Below are 7,751 nucleotides of genomic sequence, written 5' to 3' on the forward strand. Positions count from 1 at the left end.
GGAGGGGAAACTGGGAATGGAGAAATTTACATGTAAATAAAGAAAATATCTAAAATAAATAAATAAAATAAAAAAAAGAAAATATCTAATAAAAAAATCTCAAAAAAAAAAGACCTCATCTCAAATATAACAGCACAAAAGGAAGGTCAATTTCATCACTCATATAAAACAATTACAGCTTTCTATTACTTCACACCTTACCATCATGCCATGCCTTATTCTCTTCATAGCACTTACCATCCCCTTGACTTACAATAATTATTTTATATCTCCCTTGATTTATGGTTCACAGTAGGTACTTAATAAACCTATCATAAGTAATAGTGATGATAACAAGAAAAATAAAAATGGTTTTGTCTTCTGGATTTCCTATAGAGCTGTAAGTTCTGTTTAGTACAACATCTATAATCAATCATCCAAGAGTACAACTTCTACAAAAGTATTCACAAAAGCTTGCATTGCAACCAACAGACTGAGCTCAGGAACCCCAGTGGGGGAGCTGGAGAGAAGAGTGGAGGAGCAAAGGGAGATTGCCATCCCATAGGAAGACCAATGTCACTTGGCCAGACCGCCCAGAGCACCCAGGGACTAGACCACTAACCGAAGAGTATACATGGAAGGACCCATGGCTCCAGATACATATTTAGCAGAGGATAGCCTTGTCTGATATGAGTGGGAGGGGCGGCCCATGGTCCTGTGGTGGTTTGATGCTCCAGTGTAGGGGGATGCTGGAGTGTTGAGACAGGAGTGAGTGGGGGTTGGAGGAGCACCCTCATAAAGGCAAAGGGGAGCAGGGAGAGGTTTGATGGGATAGGGGGGTTATGGAGGGGTAACCAGGAAGAGGGATATCATTTGAGATATAAATGAATGGAATGATTAATATAAATAAAATGTTTAAGATATAAATTGAAACAAAAAATAAGTAAAGGAAGGAAGGAAGGAAGAAAGAAAGAAAAAGAAAGAAAGAAAGGAAGGAAAGAAGGAAGGAAGGAAAAAAGAAAAAAGGACTCAAAAAGTTTTTTTCTTTTCATGTCACAAAGCGTGTAGCAGTCTCCTCAAGCCACACCATGTATTTGTTATTACAGTGTTTCTTGGGACTTATTTACCCTTCTTTGCTAAGGCAAGCTGTTGTTTTCTTTTCCTGTCTTTAACTCTCTTCCATCTTGGTGCAATCCAGACCCAGAAAATGGACACATGGGCCTCTGCAATCTGTGGGCTAATTGTAGGTGTGACGTGAGGGACAGTAGCACTGTGTAGGGGTGAAGATCCCATGACACAAGATCTCTGGGGGATTCTGAGATCTTAATGAAAGACTACCAAAAAGTCACCAGATGACAGAAATATGGAGATAGCTATCAAGTACCTAAGCATAGGGAAAATAATGCTTAGTTTTTAAAATCAACTACACATCCGCATTGGAGTTTAAAAGAAGCAATATAAATATTCCCTTCTTATAAATTGTCCACTGTTTAGCATAAGGATAGCAGGTATACAAATCTTACCCCCTTGTGATAAGTGCTGCAGTTTGTGAAAGTGGATGGGAAATCTAATCAAAACAAACCCTGAAAATAAGAACAGATTTTGGTCTAAAAACAGGTTCCCCAACTCTTACCTGTGACATTGCACAAATAACTCAAAATCTCCAATATTTCCTTTCCTTCTGGTAGAAGGAAGGAAAAGACTAATGAAAACCATTCTAATGTGACTAAAATGTGGATAACATTTTGGGCACTTGTTTCCTCTAGAAATGCCAGTGTTTCATAATTACGTTAGAAGCTGTTATCAAAATTACTCTTTTTAGTCTTAGGAACTACATGCTGGGATTCCTATATGCCATGTGCGGAAGTGGACGCATGGATTGTTAGAATCCACAAGGTGCCCTTCTGAGGCTTTGCAGTTATGCAGCCCATTGATAAAGACCCACATGGAAGCTCATGGAGGAGAAGACTGAGGCAGGGCATCAGGAAGACAGTCACCAGCTATGAAGCTGAGGACTGGGAGGGGACCAGTGTGTATTAATCTACTTTCTTAAAATGAATCTGTAAAATGATAAAAAAAAAATGAAGATAAGAACGATTTAAAGAAAAAGACTAAAAATAAAGTTCTCAGGTAGACAGCTTCTTTTCATTTTTTTCTTTAATCTCTCTTAAATCACAGTGAAAGATAATGAATATGTGTGTCTCAGCAGCAGGGTGATAGTTGGTGAACTCAGCTAGACCCTTAATTTGACAGTTCTAGAAGTGCATGTACCTTGTGCTGAGGAAGAGTCTATGGCTTCTGGTATCTGCTTGTTTCCTAATGTAGACTCTCAGTAGGGTGAATGTCTGTGCTGCTGCTGTTTCTGAAACCTCTGTGTCACTGCTGGGACTATATGGGTGGCATTAATGGGAACAATACGCGCGTTGTGTTGAATGAAGGACCATAGCTAAATACTGTGCAAATTATTGTATGTCTACCATACAATATGTGCAATTCTTTTGATGATTCTGTGAGGTACACTTGTTTTCTCCATGTTCTAAATAAGGATATTTAACCTCAAAGAACCGAAATTACTTGCCCATGAGCATGCAAGTACTGGGCAGAGCACCCTAAAATAGCTGCCCCACCATACCTTTCTAAACTACAACTATAGGTGTTTTCCATGGTTTAACCATGGGAAGTGTACGACTCCGTCAAACCCAAGCTAAATTTGTGCAATCAACTGCCAGGGTACTCCTAGTGTAAAGCTAAATGTACTTGAGGTTGAGAAGGTAGAAAACCTGGCTAGCATCCATTAAGGGTTTAATGTTTCTAGGTTCAGTCCCCTGAAAGAAGAGATAGGAGGGAGAAGGAAAGAAAACAGGAAAGGAAGGAGAAAAAAATCTTACCAGGTGTGATAAAGCACATGTATAATCTCAGCACTTAAGATGTAAAGTCCAAAGATCCAGGAGCTTACCCAGGTGTGATGAAGCACACCTATAATCTCAGCACTTGAGATGTAAAGTCCAAAGGTCCAGGAGCTGGAGGGCAGCCTGAGTTTTAAGAGATCCCATATTGAAAACAAAAAGATATTACTGGTAAGGCACACACACCACCAGATTTGAATGTTCATTTAACTCCACATGCTGCCATTAATTAGATGAATATTCAAAACAAAGAAACTGTATAGACCAAGAACTCATTCATTTTCACATATGTATTTCTCTTTTGCCTTATGAAAAACGTAGGTTTAGAAAAAAAAATTTCTGGATAGTGTTCGACAAATTTGAAACATCATTTATTCATATGACATATATTTATTATGAGTAAAAGCACTGAGAATTTCTTACAAAATTTTGTCCCTAAAAGGAAAGATATGTTTTACAACAATGGTAAGGAATGCGTTTAAGATAATCTCACTGAGGAGTTAGAGAAAGGACCAATGGAGCTGAGGGGTTTGCAGCCCCTTAGGACGAACAACAATATGAACTAAGTAGTACCCTCAGAGCTCCCAGGGTCTCAACCACCAACCAAGGACTGCACATGGAGGGGTCTGATTGTTCTGACAGCATGTGTATAGTAGAGGATTGCAAATTTGATCATCAATGAGAGGAAAGGACCTCGGCCCTGTGAGGGTTTGGTGCCCCAGTGTAGGGGAATGTGAGGGCCAGAAAGTGGGAGAGGGCGGGGTGGCAGGCATGGGGAAGTGGGAGGCAACAGGGGTTTGTTTTTGTTGTTTTTGTTTGTTTCTTTGTTTTTTTGGAGGGGAAACTGGGAATGGAGAAATTTACATGTAAATAAAGAAAATATCTAAAATAAAAAAAAAAAAGATAATCTCACTGAAGAGGTCTTTGTAGATTCATGCCATGGTAAGAAGTGAAAAGGTTTAAGTTAATCGCTCAGGCATTTCTAATAAATGCTATAGACTGAATTATATGAAGGGGAAAGTGGATAAAATGGAGGGAGCTTGATTAGGTATCGGATGCATAATACAGAGAGAGAAGGAGGGAAAATGTATACATCACACTAGGATGTTTGAAAATCCATACAGAATCATTCTATTTTACTTCTACCTAAATTGCATATAATGCACATGAGTACATGTGTATATAGTTTAAAATAAGCTATACCACTTGGCCATAGTCTCTCTAACAAAACTCTAGCACCAGGTAGGAGAAACTTCCTACTCAGCTGTGATGCTTAGGAACCACACAATGATCACCATGGCAAGCTATCCCTAAAGGTGTGTGATGGGCGTTCTTGGTTGTCAACTTGATTACATTTAAAACTGAAATGACTGAGTATATTTGCGAGGGATTTGGGGTTTGGTCAATAAAAGTGTACGTCAGTAAAATGGTTGAATATAAAATTGACTCAAAGAAATCAGTAGCCTTCCCCTATAGCCACTTTGCTGAAGTTGTTTATCAGCTGTAGGAGTTCTCTGGTAGAGATTTTTAAGTTGCCTAGTATACTATTATATCATCTGCAAAGGAATTTAACAGATATCTACAGAACATTGCACCCTAAATCAAAAGGATATACCTTCTTCTCAGAACTTCATGTTACTGTCTCAAAAACTGTTTATATAATTACACACAAAACAAGTCTCAACAGGTACAAGAAAATTGAAATAATCCCATGCATTCTATCAGATCATCACAGACTTAGGCTGGTCTTCAATAACAACGAAAACAACCCAAAGCTCACATACTCATAAAAACTGAACAGCTCTCTACTTGGTGATAACTTGGTCATCAAAGAAATAGAGAAATTGAAGACTTCCTAGAATTCAGTGAAAACTAAGGAACAACATACACACACTTATGGCACATAATGAAAGTAGTGCTAAGAGGAAAACTCATAGCACTAAGTGCCTTCATAGAGATATTGAAGATATCCTACACTAGCAACTTAACAGCACACAATAAAAGCTCTATAACAAAAAGAAGAAACACACCCAAAAGGAGTAGACAGGAGGAAATAATCAGACTCAGGGCTGAAATCAACTAATTAACAAAAAAGAGAATGATACAAAGAATCAACAAACTAAGAGCTGATTCTTTGAGAAAATCATTAAGATAGATAAACCCTTAGCCAAACTAATGATAGTACACAGAGACAGGATCCAAATTAACTAAATGAGAAATGAAAATGGAGACACAACAGAAAGTGAGGAAATTTAAAAAAATCATCAGATCTTACTACAAAAGCCTATACTTACTAAAAGCAATCTACCGAATCTATGCAATCCCCATCAAAGTTTTAACTCAGTTCTTCACAGAGATGGAAAGAGCAATTCTCAACTTCATATGGAAAAACAAAAAGCCCAAGAGAGTGAAAAATATTCTCAACAATAAAAGAACTTCTGGGGGAATTACCATCCCTGACCTCAAGCTGTACTATAGAGCAATAGTGATAAAAACTAACTGCATGGCACTGGTACAGAGACAGACAGGTTGATCAATGGGATAGAATTGAAAACCCAGAAATAAACCCACACACTTATGGACACTTGATCTTTGACAAAAAAGCCAAAACCATACAGAGGTAAAAAGAAAGCATTTTCAACAAATGGTGCTAGACTAACTGATGGTCTGCATGTTGAAGAATGCAAATTGATCCGTACTTATCTCCTTGTACAACTCGAGTACAAGTAGATCAAGGACCTCTACATAACACCAGATGCACTGAATCTAATAGAAGATAAAGTGGGAAAGAGACTCAAATGTATTGACACAGGGGGAAATTTCCTGAACAGATCACCAATGGCTCAGGCTCTAAGATGAAGAATTGACAAATGGGACCTCATGAAATTAAAAAGCTTCTGTAAGGCAAAAGACACTGTCAATAGGACAAAACAGTAACCTACACATTGGGAAAAGATCTTTACTAACCCTATCTTCAATAGAAGGCTAATATCCAAAATAAACAAAGAACTCAAGAAGTTAGTCTCCAGAAAACCAAATAACCCAATTGGAAAATGGGCTACAGAGCTTAACAAAGAATTCTCAACTGAGGAAACTCGAATGACAGGGAGCCATCTAAGGAAATGTTCAAAGTCCTTAACCATCAGGGAAATGCAAATCAAAATGACTCTGAGATTCCACTGCACACTAATCAAAATGGCTAAGATCAAAAACTGAGGTGACTGCAGATGCTGGAGAGGATGTGGAGAAAGAGGAACACTCCTCCATTGCTGGTGAGATCACAAACTGGTACAACCACTCTGAAAATCAATCTGACAGTTCCTCAGAAAATTGGAAGAAGATCCAGATATACTACTCTTGGGCATATACCCAGAAGATGCTCCGACATATAGGACACATGCTCCACTGTGTTCATAGCAGCTTATTTGTAATAGCCAGAAGTTGGAAACAACCCAGATGTCCCTCAACCGAAGAATAGATATAGAAAATGTGGTTTATTTATACAATGGAATACTACCCAGCTATTAAAAATGAGGATATCATACATTTTGCAGGCAAATGGATGGAACTAGAAAATATCCTGAGTGAGGTAACCCAGACCCAAAAGAATATACATGGTATGTACTCACTGATAAGTGGATATTAGCCAAAAAGTTCGGAATACCCATGATACAACTCACAGACCATGTGAAACTTAACAAGAAGAAAAGCCCAAGTGTGGATGCTTCAATCCCACTTAGAAGGTGAAACAAAATAATGATGGGAGACATGGGGAAGGAGGGACATGGAAGGGAGAGGGAAGAGGGAGGGAAAAGGTGAGAGCAGAATCAGATATGGGTGGAGACAGGAGAGATGCCCAGAGTGTTAGGAGAATGAACAAAAATATGCAGCAGACTTGAGAGAGGGACAAGGGAAACCTCTAGAAAGTCCCAGACACCAGGGATGTGAGAGGCTCCCAGGACCCAATGGGATGACTTAACTGAAATACCCAACAATGGGGAGATGGAACCTGAAGAGGCCACCTCTAGTAGATAGACATGGCCCCCAGTTCACATATGGAGTCACCCACTTATCTCAAAATTTTTGACCCAGAATTGTTCCTGTCTAAAGGAAATACAGGGACAAAAAAAGGAGCAGAGACTGAAGGAAAGGCCATCCAGAGACCACTCTAACTTGGGATCCATCCTATGTGTAGACACCAAACCCAGACACTATTGATGATGCCATATTGTGCTTCCAAACAGGAGCCTGATATAGCTGTCTTTTGAGAAGCTCTACCATAAGTGACTAAAACAGATGCAAATACTTACAGCCAAGCACTGGAATGAGGTCAGGGACTCCTGAGGAAGAGTTAGAGCTGAAGAACTGAAGGACTGCAACCATCAACCAAAGGGCAAACATGGGCAGATCCATGGCCCTGCTACATAGGTAGCAGAGGACTTCCTTCTCTGGCCTCAGTGGGCAGGGATGTGCTTGGTCCTGTGGAGACTTTAGGATGCCCTAAAGAAGCGAAATGTTAGAGGGGTGAGATGGTAGTGGGTGAATGGGTGGGGTAGCACACTCTTAGCGGAGAATGATAGGGGAAGGCATGTGCTCATGGAGGGGAGACTGAGAAGGTGGACATTTGAAGTGTAAATAAATAAAATAATTAATAAAAAACAAGAACTAGGTATGAAACTTTTACAAAGGATTCACAGAAAAAGAAGGCATGAATTTTTCTCAAGGGGGTCACAAAGAGGGATTGGGGAGGGAAATAATATATCTTAATTGAAAATAAAATAATTTTAATGAATCAATTAAGCTAGAAGAATAACATTCAAAGACACGACACATTTCTATTTGTAACAAATTAAGTTGCATTGATTG

General features: G+C 39.1%; 1 long non-coding RNA gene across 1 annotated transcript in view; it reads right to left on the reverse strand.

Moving 5' to 3' along the window:
* The window catches only part of LOC116071410, an 86,454-nt gene extending 78,966 nt beyond the window's left edge, over window positions 1-7,488 (reverse strand). The window contains exon 1 of the long non-coding RNA XR_004110885.1: window positions 7,196-7,488. This is a non-coding gene — a long non-coding RNA (uncharacterized LOC116071410). The remainder of the gene's footprint in view (window positions 1-7,195) is intronic.
* Between the last annotated feature and the right edge of the window lie 263 nt (window positions 7,489-7,751).

The sequence above is a fragment of the Mastomys coucha genome, unplaced genomic scaffold (genome assembly GCF_008632895.1).
Source record: "Mastomys coucha isolate ucsf_1 unplaced genomic scaffold, UCSF_Mcou_1 pScaffold22, whole genome shotgun sequence".
NCBI classification, from domain to species: domain Eukaryota; kingdom Metazoa; phylum Chordata; class Mammalia; order Rodentia; family Muridae; genus Mastomys; species Mastomys coucha.